The sequence below is a fragment of the Chrysochloris asiatica genome, unplaced genomic scaffold, assembly GCF_000296735.1.
Source record: "Chrysochloris asiatica unplaced genomic scaffold, ChrAsi1.0 scaffold00001, whole genome shotgun sequence".
NCBI lineage: Eukaryota > Metazoa > Chordata > Mammalia > Afrosoricida > Chrysochloridae > Chrysochloris > Chrysochloris asiatica.
Genome location: NW_006408519.1, coordinates 60,325,975 through 60,347,539, shown reverse-complemented (window position 1 = coordinate 60,347,539; position 21,565 = coordinate 60,325,975).

Genomic DNA, 21,565 nt, shown 5'->3' with positions numbered 1-21,565 from the left:
TGATGGCATCAATTGTGGCAGTGGTAGTGAGGTTGGCCCAGGATCGGACATTGTTTCGTTCTGCTGTGCATGGGGTCACTATGAGTCGGTTCCCACTCGATGGCACCTGACAACAACAACAATATCTAAGGTGATCGCCCCTATCTACCCTGTATACAGAGAAGATAGCATTGATACTTGATGTGAAGACTCCTCTGTCTTGGTATTTTGAGCCACCGAGGTTAGGTCAAATGGGTACTATCTGCAAGTTTGGGTGTTCTTTTGCATCTCCCCTCACTTCATATCAACTGGATGCTTCACTTTCAACTCTAGCCCTCTGTGGCTATGTCCTTGTCCATGGGCTCAGGTGTCCCCAGGTCTCACCACACTTTAGACCAATCAGCCCTTCCTCTTCTCTCTTTCATTTCCAGGTCAATGGGAGTCTATGGAACCTGGTTTAACTCAGCCCATTTCTTCATTGCTGCTTTCCCCCCTCTTCCACTCACCAGTAGACCAGTGTGGTCCCCAGCAAGCTTATGTGTTCCCTTTGCGTTTCAGTCTTAGATGGGGGTTTGTCCTGAAGGGACTTGGTTGCTTGCCTTGATGGCTTCCTGGAGAACAACTTGCTTATTCTTGTAGTAGCCAATGATAATGTAATTTTTCCAGCTGATCTTTCTTTGAAGATGTATTTTCTGTTGCTCAAGCTGTTCCAGGCTGGTCTGCTTGTCCTTTCTAGTGGGAATGTCCCACCTCAGAAGGTTCTGGATGGACTCAGGATTCCACCTAAGATCCTATACACTGGAAAGCTCTGGAAGAGGCCTATTTCACTGGGCAAGTTCTAGAACCCCTTTTAGGTATTCCAATCAGTTAGAGGCTGAAGATGGGCTTACATGCTTTCAGTAATCATGTTTCCCAACATTCCTTTCTGTCCCACTCCAGTGTCTATTTTACAATAGTAGGCAAGGGAAACCAATATTCAGAAGATAGTCAAACATGTTAGTATTTTTTCCCCTCTTCACACTATGCCTCAATCCCTGTATCACAGCATCAGAACTCTCTTAAAGGTAGAAACCCTCACTGCCATGGAGTCAATTCTGGCTTGTGGTGACCCTAGAGGACAGAGTAAATCTACTCCATTGAGTTTCCAAGACTGTAAATATGTATGGGAGCAGGCAGCCTCAGTTTTCTCCTGTCAAGCAGCTGGTAGGTTTGAACCATTGACTTTTTGTTAGCAGACCAACATTTAGCCCACTGTGTCAACAGTGCTCTTAACAGGTTTGTAAGGGGATCTAGAGTTCTGTGACTCTGAAGTTACTCTGTAAATGTTTCCATTGGCTCTGGGTTTTCTTGCTTTGTACTTGGCACTCCTGGTTACCAACGTACCTAACTTCAAGTTTATTCTACCCTAATTTTCTAACTTTCAGTGTTTACTCTGGGCGTAGAAGATAAGTATGTATGCATTTACAACTATGTGCTTACATGTATGTATGAGATCTGTGTGTAACTAATTATGAAGAAGGACCTGGAGGTGGGGGGGTGGGGGTTCTTCTTTGTTTTCTGGATCAATTTATCATTCACTCAGAGAAGACATGCATTTTTCTCATCAATAAAGGACAACCAAGCCTATCTACATAATCCCCCATTTGGCTTTGTTTCTTTCCAGTTGTAGATTCTGAAATATTAATGAAGGGATGTGAAAGTAATGTGCTGTATTCTCACACCGGTCCCAATGGGAATGTGAGCATGCCCAGAGACTGAGAGAATGAGAAATGTACTCACCTCTCAAAACAAAATACTGCTCAAAGAGGTTGTTATTGGACTATCAGCCTCAGAATCTCCCAAGGTGCTTGTTTTAAAATACAAATTCCTGGGCTGGACCTTGGACTGACTGAATCAGAATTTCTGGAGAATTCAGCCTTATAATTTGCATTTTGAATCAATTACATTTTGTCCAGGAGACCTGGTGTGATGCTGTAGGATAAGCGCTAGACCGCAAAGATGGTTTGAACTACAAGGTTGGTGGTTCAAACCTACCAGCTGCTGCTATGAAACCCTATACAGGATCGCTATGAGTTGAAAATGACAACGGCACTTAAAAACAACAAAATACAATGTCCAAGATATTGGTTTACTTACCAAATTTTACACTTTTTACTCTTATGTGAAAAACAAAACAAAACAAAACTCAAAAACAGTTGCTGTGGAGTCAGTTCTGACACATGGTTTCTCCACGTGTATCAAGTGGAATATGCTCTGTGGGGTCTTCAATGATTGATTTTTCAGAAGCAGACTGCCTGGACTTTCTTCCAAGATGCCGGTAGATGAGAATGTCCAACCTTTTGATTAGCAGCTGAACAGGGCTTAACAACTTTCACCATGGGAGAATAATAATATTTAAACTTGGTCAAAACCTTTCATTTATATGGCTCTTCTTTTAAACTTTTCAAAGTGCTTTCATGTACATGAGAGGACTTTAAAAAGTTTATGAAATAATCCCATTATCTTTTTAAAATGTTTTTACTGAAAAAAAATCCCATTATCTTTTAATTCCATTTTCCCATGAACTTCCTGAAACCCCTTATATAATCCTCAGTTGGAAAAATCAATCAGTTGCCACAAGTCAACTCCAGTTCATGGCAAATTCACGTGTGTCTGAATAAACTGTGCTCCATTAGGTTTTCTTTTTCAGAGCAGATCATTAGTTTTACATCCAACAAATCGCACACTTTGTTTCATCCCAATGATTGCAATCCCCTCCATTGTAACCAGTTATTCCATTTCCTCCCTGTGGTTCCTATTTCCATTCCACCCTCTTTCCCAACTCTTCTGAATCCACTTCCGTAAGGTTTTGATGATTGATTTTTCAGAAGTAGTTCACCAGACCTTTCTTCTGAGGTACCTGTTATTGTCGAATCAATTCTGACTCATAGCAACCCTATATAGGGTTTCAGGAGCAGCTGGTAAGCTTGAACCACCAACCTTGCAGTTCAAACCGCTTTGCAGTCTGGGGCACTAACTCAAACCAGGGCTTTGAACTGGTTCATGCTGGTTTAACAACCTCCTGCTGAGAATTTGCATTTCTACTCTAGAGATACTGAATTAGAATCTATATTGTATCAAGATCCCCAAATGATTCTTATAGATCCCTAGGTGTTTCTTTGTGTCTATAAGAATCTTGCTAAAATGTAGATTCTAACTCAGTATATCTGGAGTGGAAACACAGATTCTCAGTAAGAGGTTGAACCAGAATGAACCGGTTCAAAGGCCTGACTCAAACTGTCAACCTTTAGATTAGCAGCCCAGAATTACTGCTTGTACCAGCAGGACAAGTATTATTGTCTTTAATTTAGAGATGTAATTGAAGCCCACGGAGGTTTCATGACTTGCCCCAAACTCTGTAGCCAGGAGTCAAGATTGGCGCTCTCCAGTCTCATTTCATTGCACATACAAGTAGTAGCACCCATGACAAGAGAAAGCTTTATAAAAAATGTGTCCCTGAAAAATAGACTTGTGTGAAAATCCATGCCTTCAGAGTGATTCTGTCTGCAGCTGAGTGTTCTGGGCATTTGCTCTTCAAAGATGAAAGCACGTAGACCAACCAGTGGACACTGGGGAAATGGGAATCTTCAAACAAAGACAATCTCATTCTTCTCTGTCCACCCCCTTCAATTTTCTGATCTTGTTCTCTCCACTCCCTGTTTCTTGTAAAGACTCAAACTCTAAAATAATTATATGAAATTAAGTCGGTAAAAACTGGGCTGTTTCCTTAAGATTGATGTGTTAACGTTTGGGGCAGTTTTCTCAGGACTCAGGGAGACAATTATTTCTGAATTTGGTTTCAGGAATCTTCCTCATCCCCAGGCAGGGTGAATCTGTTCCCCAGATTTATTGAAATCATCTTCTTCTAGAACGTAGCCTAACTAACCAGAAAATGGTTAAAACAATTTTTTAAAAAGTTAAAGAACTTTTCTTCTCTTACTTTTGCCTGTAGCCACCCACTGTTGAGAAAAGAAAGAAGGAGAGGGAGGGAGGGAGGACGGAGCCAGTAGAAAGGGAGGAAGAGAAATGGGACACAGCAGAGACTGAACTCTTTGTGGGACTGACTTCAGCTAGGGCATTTGGATGGCAAGGTCAGACACTCCAGGACAGCACAGCCCAGAGTCATGCCATCCTGGACTCTGGGGGACGTCTGGGGGAAGGAAGGGAAACACTTTCCAGCTCCAGCTCCCTGTTCATTCATATCTGTATATCAGAATATGCAAGCTGATTGGTTGCATGTTTGCTTTTTATGTAAAGCATCCCTCTCCTTAAAAATAAAATAAACTAAAAAGGTGACCTTGACAATCACTTTCCTACTGAGTGCAAAAAACGGATGATAAATGATTGGGCTTCTTTATACTTGAAAATGGCTTGGGTGTTGACCCAAGCCCAGTGCAAAAGTGGTGCTGGATTTCCCATGTTCCTGTGGCAGTCTATGAGGAGACAGGTAGGGTCAGGCTCCATAAGTAGATGCTTGCTTGCCTTGACACATCAGTTCTAATTATGATGCCTTTATAAACCCCTTCCCTTATGCTTCATAGGGCTTATAAAAGGCACCAGCAAACCTCTGCCTTCCTGTGCCTCCCTGCCCCGAGGTAGAAATTCTTTTCTTACAGGAAGTGCAAAGCAAAGTTCAAAGCTTTCACTGTCAAAAAACGTGCACTGAATCCAGTATAACATACTTAGGTGACAATTAGACCAAAAAATGCCAAGGCCACAACACTGCTGGCCGGTACTAGCCCCTGCAATCTTTGCCTTTCTAAAAGATATTTACCATGTCCTAGTTCAGCATAAAGATGTAAACTCAAATTGGAGACCATTAAGAGTCAAAGCCACTTGCAGCTGTGGATTATCTGGGGATGGAGAATTATAAAGGAGTTGTGATGGAATGTCTGCATCAAACACGGGGGCTGAGTGATGGAGCCAAAGGAAGCTGGGACAAAGAGGGAGCAGGGGTCCACAGACCCCAGGGCAGGCCGGTTGCCCTGGTGATTTTATGTGTGACAGCTAGGCTTGTTTCCTTGCTATAAAACAAGCCCAGTTTAACCTATGTTAAAAGAGGGTCGAAAGAGATCATAAATCTTCCTGGGCATGGAAGACCCATGGAAAACCAAGCCTGATGTCTTTTACATCTGTTTCGGGTTCTCAGCCTCATCTGGCTCAGCAGCGTGTTCTCCTGCGATAACTCACAAGCCCCATTCAACTCTCTGACTGGCAGGTATAGGGTGTCTCCCCTTGGAACATGGGGATGTGAGGTGAGCGTCCGGGCAGCAGGCAAGCCCCCCAGGCTGGCCTACTGACACCGTAAGTCTATACCCAGGGGCCAGGGCCAGGGCGGCAGTCGGATTGACAGTGTAAATGGCCAGCATACACAGCCTGGGAGAGGGGAGCCTGGCGGCGGGTGGGAGAGCACTGGCTGAGGTTGGTCACACGGAGATTGAATTTCAGCTGAATTAGATCAGAGCTGTGGGAAACAGCACCTCCTTCACACACAGCCGGTATCCTAGGAAGATGTGGGAGGGCGGCTAGGGAGATGGAGACAGGCAGCTGCAGTGAAATACCCCAGTCAGCTCCAGAAGCTAACAGCTAACTTAATTACGGGATACTTCTTCCCAGGGTGCCCACCAGACTTCGCAGACACAAGGGTTTTAGACTCAAAGGCTCCACGGGTGTCAGGCAAAGATAGGGTGGTCAGCATTTAAAATCCAGCCCGGTTCGGGAGTGAGTCTACGTGTCTCTGGAAGAGGAAAAGCATAATTCTGAAAGTATGGGAAAGGCCGGTAACTTAGAGATCCACAGCTGTGGAAGGCAAGCTCCAGGAGGGATTGTGGCGGCTTTCCCTGGTACCTTTAGGGTTTGATGTTTTATAGCATTTCATTAACATGCAACACGAGCTTTCAATACCATAACTGTGCTCACTGCTAAGAACTGTCCCTCTAATCCCCTTTGTCTGCTTAATAACCTGACACCATTTCAGTGACCCAGAATGCCAGCGTTTCTCTGGGAGGCAGTGGAGGAGTGGAAAATTGGGGGAAAGTTTTAGAATTAAAGCAGGAACACTTGCAGTCCTATTAAAAAGGGCAAGAAGTCAGCTTCTTTGAAATGCACCCCCCTCAGCAGGGGTGGGGAAAGTCTTTCCAGGAGACAGTGGGAACACATTTGTTCCCGAAGTTGGCACCAGACTGGCTTTCTCCAGGGCAGTGAGGGCTTGGCATTCTGTACACCCATTTGAATCAGGGAGCCTTCAAATGATTCTTTTTTTCTTTTCCTGTCACTCAACAAGAGGCTGGAGGCAAAAATTCCTATTGCAGTTTCCCCTGAACCCAGCAAAAAACAACTCCTTGGGCTTCCAATCACTCTCACATCTTCTGGTTTGCACATCCATTTTGAACCTTCTGGTGGTGATGAGAAAATGACCTCAAATAACTATCCAATAAAGATCTAATGTTTATTATGATGCAATGAGTTTTCTGCATAAAGGTCCTTTTCTTGTCCCAAGAAGCTTCTGGAAGCACAATGTCTGGGCCTAAGGAAGCCTGCCAGGATGTCCCCAGTCAGTAGGATGAATGATCACCCTGCTGTAAAAGAGAGAGACACCCAGAACAGGGACAGAGTCCACTGGGCAGGATATGATTCACTGCTTTCATTCTGGGAAACTCACCATTTTGGGGGATGTTTCTCTTGTTTCACAATAAAAGACAGTTACAATTTTGATAAGAACTCAGGTGCTGTTTTAGATTCTCCTAGATTAGGGAAAATTGTTCCTGGGTAACCCAAAAGGTTAAATGCTTGACTACTAGCTAAAATGTCCGTGGTTTGATTCCACCTAGAGACACCTGGTGTGGTGCTGTGGGTTAATGTGCTGAATTACAAGGTTGGTTTGAACTGCAAGGTTGGCAGTTTAAGCTCGCTAGCCACTCCTCAGAAACCCTGTACAGGGTCCCTATGAGTCAGAACCAACTCCACAGCATTTACCAACAGCAACAGAGGTACCACGGAAGACAGACTTAACCTGCTATCTGCCTCCAAAAGATCACAGCCTCGAAAACCAAATGGAACAGTTCTACTCTGCACACATGTGGTCTCCATGAGTCAAAATCAACTCAACAGAAACTAAAAACAACTGATTAGTTGTTGTTGATGTCCAAAGGGGTATATGGGAAGCTTGCAGGGAGTCTGTGAGCCCTTTGGATCAATAAATAACATCATGATAAATGGAGAAAAGACTGAAGTTATCAAAGACTTAATTTTGCTTGGATCCACAATTAATAATCATGGAAGAAGTAGTCAAGAAATCAAACAACATACTGCATTAGGTAAATCTGCTGCACAAGAACTCTTTTAAGCTCTTTCAAAGACTTTTCAAGTCTTTGAGGACGAAGGTGCACCTGACCCAAGCCATGGTGTTTTCAATAGCCTCATATATATGTGTAAGTTGAACTGTAAATAAGGAAAACTAGAAGAATCAATGCATTAGAATTATGGTTTTGAAGATGAGTATTAAAAGTACCACAGAGAAAGTAGATAGGGATAAGATTCTTATGATTCAATAGTGAATAATTGTTTTCATGAGTAATTGCTACTGTCACACTGTAAAGGTAGAAGTTTGTAGCAAAAAGGGGGAGCAGTTAATCTTGCAGTCCACGAACAGAGGACCCTAGGACCATCAAGGGACAAAAAAGCATGAGTGAAATGTGGGACCCTAGCCAGAGAAGCAGTGACACCAGAGATGGAGGCAGAGATGAAGACATGGAGAGATAGAGCAGCTGAGGATTCTAGAATCATGGAAAGAGAAAGGTTGTGTGCTGGCGTCCAGGAGGTATGCTTGTAGACTATGCCCTTTGCTTGTTTAAATGATTATATATTCCTGAGTGTTTTTGTTTACATCCTCAACATGCCCCTCCCCCCAAAAAAACTGAGGGAATAGAAAAAAGTACTGTTGAATGATGATGTACGGAGATTATAATCATTGCAATGAAATGATGAGTGTAAAAACTGATGTTATCCCATGTAATTATCACTCAATTCACAATAAAAACTTAAAAAAAAAAAAAAAAGTACCACAGACTGCCAGAGGAACAAACCAATCTGTGATGGAAGAAGTGTACCTAAAATGCTCCTTAGAAGCCAGGATGTCAAGGCAGAGATGGACATCATGCTTGGTATAGTGGAGTGTCAGCAAAAAACAGGAAGACCCCCACCCCAGGAGATAAACTGACACAGTGTAGCAGCAACAGGCTCAAAGGTAACATTGTGAGGATGGCACAGGCTGACACAGTTTTGTTTTGTTGTACATAGGGTCATTATGAATCAGATCCAACTCTACAACACCTAACAACAGTAAAATAGTCTCTCTCTATATATATGGAGTCCTGTGTGGCTCTGTGGCTTAATGCGCCAGACTGCAAAGCCGTTTTAACTGCAAGGTCGGCAGTTCAAGCTCACCAGCTGCTCCTCGGAAACCTTATACAGGGTCGCTATGGGTTGGAACCAACTCGACGGCACTTCACAACAACAACATGTATATGTATATATTTATATATATATATTTATATTTATATATATATATATTGTGGTGGTGGTTATGTGCTGTGGAGTCGGTTCCGACTTATAGGGATCCTGTACAGGGTTTCCGAGGCTATAATCTTTACGGGAACAGAAAGCCTCATCTTTCTCCCATGGAATGACTGGTAGTTTTGAACTGCTGATACTGAGGTTAGCTGCCCAGCTAGTAAACACTATACTATCAGAGTTCCATGTATATATATATATTATATATATTGTTGTTAAGTGCTGTCGAGTCGATTCTGACCCATAGCGACCCTGAATGGGGTTTCCAAGGAGCAGCTGGTGAGCTTGAGCCACCAACCTTGCAGTTCAAACAACTTTGCAGTCTGCCACATTAGCCCACAGCGCCGCACAAGGACTCCTATATATACATATACATGTACATGTACATATACATACATACATAAACACACATACATATACTCAGCCCTGAACTCCTGGTGTGGTGCACTGGACTGTGAACCACCAAGTTGGCCGTTCAAACCCACCAGCTTCTCCTCAGAAACCCTGCATAGGGTTGCATTGAGTCAGAATCAACTCGACAGCAATTAACAACAACAACCTAGTCCCAGGAAAAGAGATCGTTAGTTTTTGACAGATTTTCAAGAGAGTCCAAGAATCTCCAATTTTAAAAATCAATGTATCAAAGATTTACCAAGGTAACTTTAGAGAAGCTACTGGTATCCCTTAATTATAGACTTTGCCAAAGAAAATTCACTGTCTACTGTGTTGTTGTATGCTGTTGAGTCAGTTCTGACTCATAGCAACCCTGTATAGGGTTTTTGAGAGCAGCTGGTGGGCTTGAACTGCCAACCTTGTGGTTACCAGTCCAGCTGTTTGACTCCTGGAACACAGTGAAGACAAAAACAGAGAGAATAAACAGAAGAGCTATCAGTGCTGTTGCTGATAGATGCTGTGGAGTTAGATGCCCTAGCATCCTTATGCCTGGCCTGTCCCTACATCATCCTCAGAATTGTTACGTTTGAGCCCATTGTTGCTGCCAGTGTGAGTCCTTTGGACTAGGGGTCCCTGTACTGTGAAACTCCTGGATCCAGGGAATGATTGATGCCAAAACACATGAAGTTCTTTAGGGAATGCTGGAACTACAGATGCTGAAAGGAGACAAGGACCTTTCCCCAGAACTGGCACTCTAAATTCAGACTCCTAGCCTCCAAAAATATGAGAAAATAAAATTCTATTTGTTAAAGCCACCCACTTGTGGGATTTCTGTTATAGTAGGACTAGATAATGAAGACAGAAGAGTTAGGAAAGAAGGAGGAATGGAAACAGGAAATACAGGGAAGTGGGATGAGTGAGATGTTATATGTGGGGATTATAATCAATGACATGAAACCAAATGTGTATGAATTGTTGAATGGAAAACTGATTTGCTCTGTAAACCTTCACCCGATTCACAATAAAAAAGTTTAAGAAAAAAAGAGTTAATAATTATAGAGCATAACTTGGATTCATCACATAGGAATAGTGTGCACTGGTGTGAGCTGGTAAAAACTCTTTCTGCTAGAGGAGGGGAGGATTCTTGGGGGAGAGCTAATGGTCATGATACATTTGAAAAATGATGAAGATGAAGCTGCTAGAATCCCATAGTCCTCCATTCTGAAGCTGATATTTGGTGGCAAATTACAGGCATGATTTGCCTTAAGAAACTCCTATGCTTTATAAATAAGCTGAGCTCCCAAAGCATATAAAATGGGGATGGTGATCATTTACATTCATGAGGAATTCCTGTGAACAAAGCTTTGCCTACTTTATATCAACTAATTTAAAGCAATGTAATGAGTTAGCTACTATTTCCTCCATATTTTAGGTATGGAACTTAAGGCTTACAGAGTTTTACCTCCTTACTTGAGATTGCTTTTCTACTTAGTGGCAGAGAGAGCAAGCCAGAGTTGAAAGTCATGTTGGTCTATTTCCAAGGACTGTGCTTTTACCTAATGCATTAGGCAGCTTCTTGGTGTAAGATAATTTGACAGGTTGCCAGAAGTGTAAAGACTCCAAACAAACAAACAAAATCAGTTGCCATCGAATTTACTCCAACTCACGAAAACCTCATGTTTGTTCAAGTAGAACTGTGCTCCATAAGGTTTTAAATGATTGATTTTTCAGAAGTAGATCAATAGGTCTTCTTCTGAAGCAACTCTGGGTGGACTTGAACTTCCAACTTTTTGGTTGGCAGACAAGAATATTAACTGTTTATTGTATCACCAGGTACAATCATCTCATTTGCATGTGTAAGTTGGACATAAGACTTTACCTTTCATACTTTGGGCATGCTATCAGGAGGGACCAGTCCCTGGAGAAGGACATCAAGCTCAGTAAAGTGAAGTGTTGGCAAAAAAAGAGGAAGACCCCCAACAAGATGTATTGATACAGTGGCAACAGCAATGGACTCAGACGTAACAATTGTGAGGATGGCTCAGGACCAGGCAGTGTTTAGGTGTGTTATGCATAGGGTCTCCATAAGTTGGAACCTAACAACCACCACAAGGAAATACAAAGTCCACAAACGCATCCTAAACATGAGTTGGTTTTCAATGTTCTAGAATAAAAAGCAATAAATATTTACTGAGTGCCTACTATGTCCTAGATATATGCCAGGGACCCAAGATCTCATTCTGTTAAAAATTAAATTTTATAAAGCATTCCATTTTTGTGGCATATTTTCTAAACATCCTTGTCAGTTAAAATTAGATATACATATGGAAATTGTCCCTTACCAGGAAAATCACAAACTGGTCAAAAACTTTCCTAAAGCAGAGTGCAGATTTTGTTTAGTCTTTTATATTCTTTGCCTAGAATGTCTGTCCCATATCAATAAGTAATTACTGAATGAATGAGCAAGTGAAAGAATACACCTTTTTTGAGGACCACAATCAGAAAGTGTTTGTTATTCCTTAAAGTGGCAGTGAATCACTTTGAACACCAGACTTCAAGATGTGGGGATAGCACATTAGCACTAGAAGTAGTTAATACTCAGAAGACTAAGAATAGTGAGAGAAAATAAGAGGAGATGGAGACCTCAATTTTGAAGCTTGAAAAACTATACTTTGTTTTTCTAATGTTTAATTGTTTGGGGAAAGCTCTTGCTAGTTGAAATTTATATGCCGGTAAATTCAATACTGACTCTTTCCCGAGATCTCAATTCAATACTGACTCTTTTCCGAGATCTCAATTCAATACTGACTCTTTCCCGAGATCTCAATTCAATACTGACTCTTTTCCGAGATCTCAAAGAACAAGTGCTACTGTGATTTCTTTTTTCATCACAGCATTCTGGTGTATATGGTTGTTGTTGCTGTTAGTAACTGTTGAGTTGATTCCTACGCATGGTGACACCTTTTGCTCAGAGTAGAACTGCTTCATGGAGTTTTTAAAACAGCGGCTTTTCGGAAGCAGATCGCTAGGTCTCTCTTTCAAGGTATCCCTAGATGGGTTCAAATTGCCAATCTTTTGGCTAGTAGTTGACTGCTTAACTGTCTGTGTATATAGGATAGTCAAACATAGTATCTACCCCTCCCCCCCATGTCTCTCAGCCCATGTGTGTTTCGTAAAAGTCGGATATGCTTGGGATATTTGGTACTGGAAAGGTCAAACTTTATTTGCATGCTTGGGAATACAAACAATTAATCAAAGTACAATGCTTTTGGTGAACTAATTGAAAGAATGAATCAATTTTGAGGATAGCAGTCATGGGTTTGAATTGCAACTCAAGGATCTTTTCTGTTGAGAAGCATTCTGAAAAAATGTTACCAAGGGAAACTGGAATTTCCAGACTTAAAAACACTCTTAAAAGTAAGGAAAATCATCCCTCTTGAGAAGTGCAACTATTCATGTGCCCAAAGACATAAGGATAGCACAGATGAGAAATTCTCTGGTGCTGTGGATGATTCATATACTTGATGGTTGACTAAAGGACTGGAGATTCAAACCCATCCAAAAGCACCTAGGAAGAAAGGCCTGGTGATCTACTTCTAAAAAACAACCATAGAAAATCCTATGGAACCAGTACTCTGACATACATGGGGTTGCCCATGAGTGGGAATTGACTCAATAGTAACTAGTTTAAAGTCATGTGAAATGTTAGAGCTGCTTCCTTTTTTTTAGTTCTGTCTCTGTTCATCCTATGTCTTTAGGCTAATAGCAGAGCCCTATGGTACAGGAAAATGCTGCATAACATCCATTTGAGCAGCATTCAACCACAGACATGTCCATGGGGCAGGGAGGAGGGGCTCCAGGAGGAGGGGCCAATGTGGAGTTTATGCCTCCGCAGCTGCAGCTGGGCTCCTGTGACTGCCTGGACCTGGTTGAAGCCCTTGTGCTATATTGCAAGGCTTGTTGGAGTCTGGGCACATGCTCTGCTGGGCTGCCCCATGGGTCGGTGCCTGCCAGGAGACACCGGACTGCAGCTACTTTGTTCCTCAGGACTTCGGAGGGCTGCTCAGAGAGCACCATATGCCTGGAGAGGGCTACTCACAGGCACAAGGTTGCAAACCCTGAGCCAACAGAGAGCCAGAACAATCTGTGAGGGGATTATTTCAAAATATATGTATCGAATATGCACAAACATATGTACATGTTCACACCATGTCCAAATCACATAGCATTCTTTGTCACAGAACGTATCATGGACATTAAGATTTGCATACCTGTATCTGGAGTAATAATCTGAATTCATTAAGGAGTTTACCTTATTACCGTCTCCAGATGTTACTATTAAATTTGTTACTTTTAAGAATCCCAATTAGATTATCCCAGGCTTCCTCCTTCCTTCCTTCCTTCCTTCCTTTATTCTCTCCTTTCTACTTTTTTTTTTCCTTCTTTCTTTCCCTTCCATTTATTAGTTCATTCATTCTACAGGTATTGATTGAGCCTCTCTTATGGGTTCATAGCATATACAAGGAAGTGTTTAGTGGGATAGAATACACAAGTAAGTGTTTAGGGTCCAACCAGCCCTAGAGTATTAGAGTTTGCAGTGCAATGAATTATCTGATCCTTCTCAAAAAAATGATTCTTGCAGATTTATACACAATTGTTAGGAGAATAAAGAGGATCCATTGGCAATCAGAGTCAAGGGATTTTCCTAGAGGAAGTGAGCTTGAGCTGAGCCTTCAAGGACACAAGAAAAGTTTGCTGTATAGGAAAGAGATGTTAAAGCGATCCAGATAGATGGAACATCATGTGCAATGGAGGGGAGGGGTGGGCAGGAATAATTGTGGCACATATTGGGAATGTGAGTAATTCTCCCTGGACCCCAGGTTGTATATGGAGCTATGGTGGGAGGTGAGGTCAGATACGTATAACAATTGCTAACATTTATTGAGCATCTACTATTTTCCAAGCACTGTTCTAATGACTTGATATGTTTTGAGGTAAGCATTGAAATAGCTCTATGAGGTGGATCTCAGTATTGTTTGTATTTTGCAGAAGCACGGGGAGAACAAATATTTTGCCCAAGGGCACACAGCTAAAAAGTGAAGAATCCAGAACTCAAACCCAGGCAGATTACCTCCAGAGTCTATCTTTTTAATAGTTATTTCAGGCTGCTCTTCTGCCAGCCTGGACTTTATTTACGGTCACCAAATAACAAAGTAGAGTTTTTCCTACTCATTGGTCAGCCTAGAAAAGACGTTACCATGAGGATGGAGTTAGTTTTCTCATGTTAGTCCCTCTGTCATTAGACTAAGGGATTAAAATAGCATGTGGTTAGTATCAGAATGTTAATGCTGAGAGCAGGAACCATCTCTCTCTTATTAACCATTGTGTACCTTTACCAAACACGGTACCTGAGATATAGTTAAGTACTTCGTAAGTATTTATTGAATAAGTAATCAATGAATGCTTTAATTCTGATTTACTAAATTTATTTTGAGGTGTATTGTCCACATGCATTTATTTTATCTAATACCTGCACTATCTCATTCACAGATTGTTCAAGTTTCCTAATCTTCCAATGAAAATGAATCAGAAGGAGGGTCCTCTGTGCCTATGATTTTCATAAGCTCTGTACTGTTTCTTCTGATGGTAAGCAAACTGACTGTGTTAAGTTCCCAAGGAAAATTAAGTTCCAGTAAGGTCCAGGTATGCAATTTGTCCAGTGACATTCATGCATTGACTGCTTCCTATATATTTCTGTGTAACAAACAAGGTGGCTATTTCCTTTGCTAGAAATACAGAAGTGTGTTTTATGTTTGGTCAGTAAGGCAGGAAGGGCCTGTGGATTCTGTCCATCAACACTGATAAGCCATGACACCAGGAGACTAGGAGGCTCTCCAGCTGTTCCACCTACGCTGGGTCCCAGAGTTACGTGATCCCTTTCAGGAAGCTAAAGGGGCCAAACAGAGAAAGAAGAGCTTCACGGATGCAAACCCTCTTCTAAGCATATGAGTTTCATAAGTATGTGGGATCCATATATACTTTGACCTTCAAGAGATCTTCATTTTGGGTTTCCTCAGTACATGTTTTGAGTATCTATAAAAGTCTTTCCTAAAAAAGAAAGTCAAAATTTTTAGGAAACTAGCAAAATGAGACAATTGTTTTCAATGAAATCAACTTTCATTATCTACTTTTGTCATCTCAATAGTAAGTTGATGCATTTTATTAAATTAGAAAGGGTATTAATGATCGTAACTTATATACTTTATATGCTTTACAATTTACAAATATACAAATGTATTTTACAATTTTTTTATTTGCTCATTTGGTTCTCATATGCGCTCTCTGAAATGAGGAGAGGTATCATTATCCTACTTTTTACAGATGAGGAAATTGAAGTTCGGGGAAGTTTCCAGGCTACAGTATTTGCCTAAGGGCATCTCGTGAATAAGAAGGAATTCAGTTCAGATTCTGAAATTCGTCTTCCTCCTATCCACTCTGTGGATTTAATCAAGGGAAGTAGGAAACTTGTATTGAGTACCCACCATGGACTAAGTAATTTTCACACAAACGATCTCTTTTATAACCAGTAAGGTAGGGAACTAATGTCATAGATAAAGACATTAAGGTCCAAAGAGGACAAATAGCTTATTAGGTGTATAGTAAATGACTTAGTTTGAATTAATTACTCCTTTCAGTGGGAAAGAGAAGATGGGTCTGGGAAGAAGGTGACGTCTAACTTTGTCAGGTTGCAGAATATCTCACAATAGGAAGTTTATTTGTAAAGGAGTGTTTGGGACACTTTTTGTTCTTCTGAGGACTGATTACTTTTCCTTTTCAGCAAATCCAGATCAGGAACTGTATCTTTGCACTGCCACCTGCAAACAGACCTTTGGAACAATGTAAACCATCCTCTGCAGGCTATTGATTTCGATGGAGCAAATGTTGATTAAGCAGAATGGTGGCTTTTTTTTTTTTTTTTTTTAACTGGAGGAATTCCAGATCTTTCCTTAGGCCTGTCTCTCCAGGGAAATGAACTCTATCCTCAAAAATCTACAGAAAACCTTAGTAAGAATGAAGATTTATGATGAGAGACTCTGGGCGGAAGACGGCTATCTGGTAGACTATCTAACAGCTCATCTTTGTGTTGCTAGAGAAACCCGCCCTCTCTTGACAGGATATAGGCTGGTTATCACATAATCTTCTCAGGTTTCAGTCCCATTCTGCTTACAAATGTCCCCAATATAAAGAGATGCTTTTCATTAAGACAGTCTTTTAAGAGGCAGTTTATCCCAGCTGTTGCCATCTATCTTAAACACCTACCTTTTCACCCTATAGTGGAGTTTACAAGTTGATAAGGGATGTAAAAAAGGGAACTTTAGAAATCTCTGCACAGGAAAAACACCAAGGCTACATCTGGGAATTAGAGTCTGAAAAAGAGTCCAGGAAGCTTTAAGTTCCAGAAAAAAACCTTCTCCTTAGAGAAGAGACAGGGTAATGTTTACCTGCTTTGGGGCTTTGGGTTGACCCCAAACACTAGGGGTGTAAACACTTTTCCAGCCACATAAATGAAGGAATCCTTTGCCTGTTGTTTGCTTAATCAGGAGCTGATGGCAAAACAGAAGTGAAAACAGCAGGTAGAAGCAGATGCTGATGATTTGGGCTCATCCATAGACTGATTCCTGGTGTTCCCCATCCTTATCAATGAACAAGTCTCCATATTGGATTTTACCACATGCATATGTAGACTTGGTAGGAACTCCCATTTACCTAGTGGGATTTACTGGCAACTGACCTGTGTGTTTTCTTTCATCCTGCGTCTGAAAGTTCTGAGAGCCACGGGCTGCACAGACTACTCTGGGTGTCTTTAATTTCTGCTCCCCACAAACATCCCCCTCAAAGATTAGAATTCAGTGAGAACACAGGAGGGGTGGCCCGAATCCTGCCAGCGGTCAAGGAGTGACTCTTTTGTTGAAGAGGAAATAAACCAGTGTCTCTAGCCTGCTGCTGTGGGAGGATGGGCTGCCGTGTTTGAAGTCAAGACTGGTGTGTTTCAGGAAGCTGGTGGCATCAGGTTCCCATTAACCCCGACAGTGGCATCAGTGGCTTCACACCACGACATGGTAACAATTAAGCCTTCTGCTACTGGTCCTTACCCCGAGGTGAGGCTCTTTACTTCTTTAGCGAGGCGAGTTAAAGTTCCCTAGTTTCCTTATGGCTTGATTTCCTGCAGATTCCCCTTACTTCGTGTCGAATTTTCTGAGACTTCTTATTAGACCACACAAATTGCAGCCATTTCTCCAGCACAAAGACTGTTCCAGAGCTCCAATGTGCCTAGGAGAAAGACTGTCTCTCTCTGAAATATGAGCTACTTCCTTTGTAAATAGTCAGATTACCAAAAAAAATCAGTTATAAATATCACTGGAAAATACATTACTAATTATAAACCCATGCCCTGAGGCATGCTAAATTATTTCTTCCTTTTTTTTTTTTTTAAAGAGTGGTTTGGAATAATTATCTCCATTTTCAGTCATGAGGGAGATAAAACACAAACACAAATGGCTGTAATATGAAGCAGAAAAGAAAAAAAGGCTTAGGTAAAATGCTGTGGTTTTATCAAGAAAGGAAAAAAAAATACTTCTGTAAGAGAAAAAGCCAGATAAGAGATGGTGCCATTTGATCTGAATCTTTAAAAACAGAATTTGGATACATAGAAACCGATGGGAAGAAGAAAAGAAAATACTAGGGAAAGAAAATAGCAATGAAACTATAGGCATTTTCTTAGGTGCATCAGTGGGTGAAGTGCTGGCAGAGGCTGTGAGAAGTAAAACTGCAAATAAGATAAGTTCCTGCCCTCAAGAGACTTTTATTTAGTTGGAGTGATAGAACAAACACAGTAAGATATAACGTAAAGGGCAATGTAGACATAGCATGTTTAAATTGCAGCTGGTAGATCTTTAATATTTAATTGCAGCATATAAATGATAAATACATGTCCAATAAAAGATGCTATCAAAGTCCAGACCAGACTTGAAGAAGGGTGAGATTTAGTTAGATGCTAGGGATTCAAGCAAAGGCATTAACAGAAAGTAGAACTTAATGGGAAATCAGGCAAGCCATGTGCAATAGACCAGGAGTTCTTACACTTCAGTGTATATTGTTGTTGTTAAGTGCCACTGAATCAGTTCTGACTCATAACGACCCTGTGTAAGATTTTTGAGGAGTAGATGGCGGATTGGAACCCCCAACCTTGTGGCTAGAAGTCCAGTGTTTATCCTACAGCACTGTGTATTAGAATCCTCCAAAGGACTTATTAAAATATGTAACCCCTAGCTCCACAAGGAGCTCTGGTAGCGTAGTGGTTACGAATCGGGCTGCGAACCTTAAGGTCAGCGGTTCGAAACTACCAGCCGCTCCGCGGGAGAAAGATGAGGCTTTCTACTCCCGTAAAGATTTACACCCTCGGAAACCCTGTACAGGGTCGCTATGGGTCGGACCCGACTCGATAGCACTTAACAACAACAACAAGCTCCAGAAGAAAGTTTCTGATTTAGTAGGTCTGGATTGAGACATGAGCATTTGCATTTCTAGCAAGTTTTGGGGGATGCTAGTGTTCCTGGTTCAAGTCCATACTTGGAGAACCACTGCTGTAGACAGAGCAGATGACCAGAGTACAGGTTTTACTTGGGGGAAACAATGTGAAATCAGACAGTACAGGGAAGTCCACCAGAGAAGAATTAAAAATCAGTATGCTGTTAACTCTAACAGCTCATTTTTTTCATTATGCTAAAACAATAGTCAATTTTTTTCTGTTCTAAAATGATTTCATAGTTTAGAATGAATTATTATGAATGAAGAAAATAATGCTTTTATAGCTCCCGAGAAAAATGAATATTGTTAAAACTGGATATAATTTCAAAAGACCCCAATGAAATAAGGGTACTGAGTTAGATTCTGCCAATCCCATCTGTGACAAGCATGCTTCATAGTTAAGCCTCTGCCTAGAAGTGTGGTAAATTCTGGGATTATTGGGGTTATGGAGCATTACATGCTGGGTGACCACCATCACAGTCAGCTCCCCTTAGAACTCAAATATTAAAAATACTGACCCAAGGCACACTCTATACAGGGTCGCTATGGGTTGGAACCAACTTGATGGTACTTAACAACAACAATAACAAAGCAAACCACAAAATGATGCTCTTCTTGATTGCTTTTCCAACAAATTCAGATCATTTGTTGTCTCAAATGTTATAAAAGCAGATCATCGTTATTCTATGATCTTTTTACTTTCACATATTTAAATGAAGTTTCACCATCATTGTTATCCCTATATTTTACTTTGCTGGTTTGTTTCTAATTGTTGGAGATTTGTGTTAATGTGCTAATTTTAGTTCTTCCTTCTTTTTGGATGTGTGCATTTATTGGAATAAATTGTCCTCTCAGCACTGCTTTTGCTGTGTCCCAATGATTTTGGTACGTTGTGTTTTCATTCTCATTTGTTTCTAGGAATTTTATAAATTCACCTTTTATTTGTTCTACTACCTAGTATCTTTTAAGCAGTGTGTTATTCAGTTTCCATGTATTTGACTTTATTTCCTTGATCTTCCCACTGTTGATTTCTAATTTTATACCATTGTGATCTGAGAAGATGCTTTGTAGTATTTTGATGTTTGTAAATTTACGGACACTCGTTTTGTGCCTTAACACATGGTCTATCTTGGAGAATGTTCCATGTTCTCTGGAAATGAATGTGTATTGTGCTGTTGCTGGGTTGAATGCTGTTACACATCTATAAGGTCAAGTTGGTTGAATGCATTGTTTAGTTCCTCTGTATCTTTGTAGAGTTTCTTTCTAGTTGTTCTATCCCTGTTTCAAAAGTGGTGTATGAAAATCCACTATTATTGTAGATTTGTCTATTCATTTCTCAGTTCTACTAGGGTTTACTTTATATATTTTGGGGTTAGTTCCTTGGCTATGTAGGTATTTATTATGGTTATGTCATCTTGTTCAATTGACCCTTTAATCGTGAGGTAATGTCCTTGTTTATCTTCTATGCTCGTTTTTACTTTAAAGTTTAGTTTAGTAAAGATTAGTATTGCCACTCCTGCTCATTTTTTATTTCAATTAGCTTGGTATATTTTGTCCATCCTTTAACTTTTAATCTGTTTTTGTCTTTGTGTGTAAGCTGTGTCTCTTGCAGACAGCATATTGAAGGAACTTATTTTCTTACCCATTCTGTCACTCTGTGTCTCTTGACTGGTGTATTTAATCCATTGACATTCAGTATTATCAATAGGTATAAATTAATTGCTGTCATTATGTGTGTGTGTTTTAATGTGGTGCTGCTGGTTTCTTTGTTTTGCATGTCTTCTTGTGATGATTTCATGTTTTTTTTATCTTTCCTGTCAGTTTCTTCATATTTTAATGTTTCCATGTTCTTCTTGGATTTTCATTTTCTTGATATGTTGTGAAGTATTAATTTTCCTTAGTTACCCTGTGTTCTATAAACCTTTCATCCATTTAAAGCAGCCTATTTTATCCTGAAATCTACCTGACCTCCTCACCACCTAGAGCTCTGTTCCTACAAATCCCTCCTCTTTCACATTGTAATTGTTTTGACTATAGACTGACATCCCACATCTTCTGAAATTGTTCTTTTAGTTTTGTTTTGTTCTGGACTCTTCTGTTAACTGAGTTACAGATGGTCTTGCCACATATGTCACTCTTTGGTTGTTTTCTGTTCCTGTCGGTTCTCAGTCCAAAGAATTCCCTTTAGGATGTTTTGAAGTGCTGGGTTGGCTTTGACAAAGTCCCTTAACATCTTTTTATCCAGGAATGTTTTGAATATATCTTCATACTTGATTGACAGCTTTGCTGGGTAGTCGATGATTCTTTGTTGTCAGTTTTTTTTCTTTCAGGGTTTTATATATGTCTCTCCATAGGCTTCTTGCCTGCATGGTTTCTGTTGAGAAATCAGAACTTAATCTTATTTGCTTGCCGTTGTAAGTAATACTTCTTGTTTCCCTAGCTGCTTTCAGAATTCTCTCCTCCTTGTCTTTGATTTCAGAGAGCTTGATTATGATATGTCTTTGTGATTTTTTTGGGGGGTCTTTCCTTCCTGGGATTCATTCAGCTTCTTGAATACTTGTCTTCTCATCTTTCAGGATGCTAGGAAAATTTTCTTCCAGCAGCTCAACTATCTCTTCTGTGGTCTTCTGTGAGCCTTCCGGTTCCAGACTCCAATAACCCTTATGTTACTCCTCTTCATGTTGTCTCACATGAATCTTAGACTTTCTTCAGATTTTCTTATTCTTTTTTCTGCTTGTTCTTCTATCTTAGCAGTATTGAGAGATTTGTCTTCAATCTTGCTAGTTCTTACTTCCATCTCTTCATTTCTACTCCTTTGCCCTTTCAGTGTATTGTTCATTTCTGATATTTTATTATTAATCATTTGGACCTCTTTTTGTAGGTTTTGAATTGTTTCCAATGCTGCTTCTATCTTATTTGATTGTTCTTGTAGCACTTTCCTGACTTCTTCTTTGTTTTTCTCAACCCCACTGTGGAGCCTTTGGATGCACTTAAA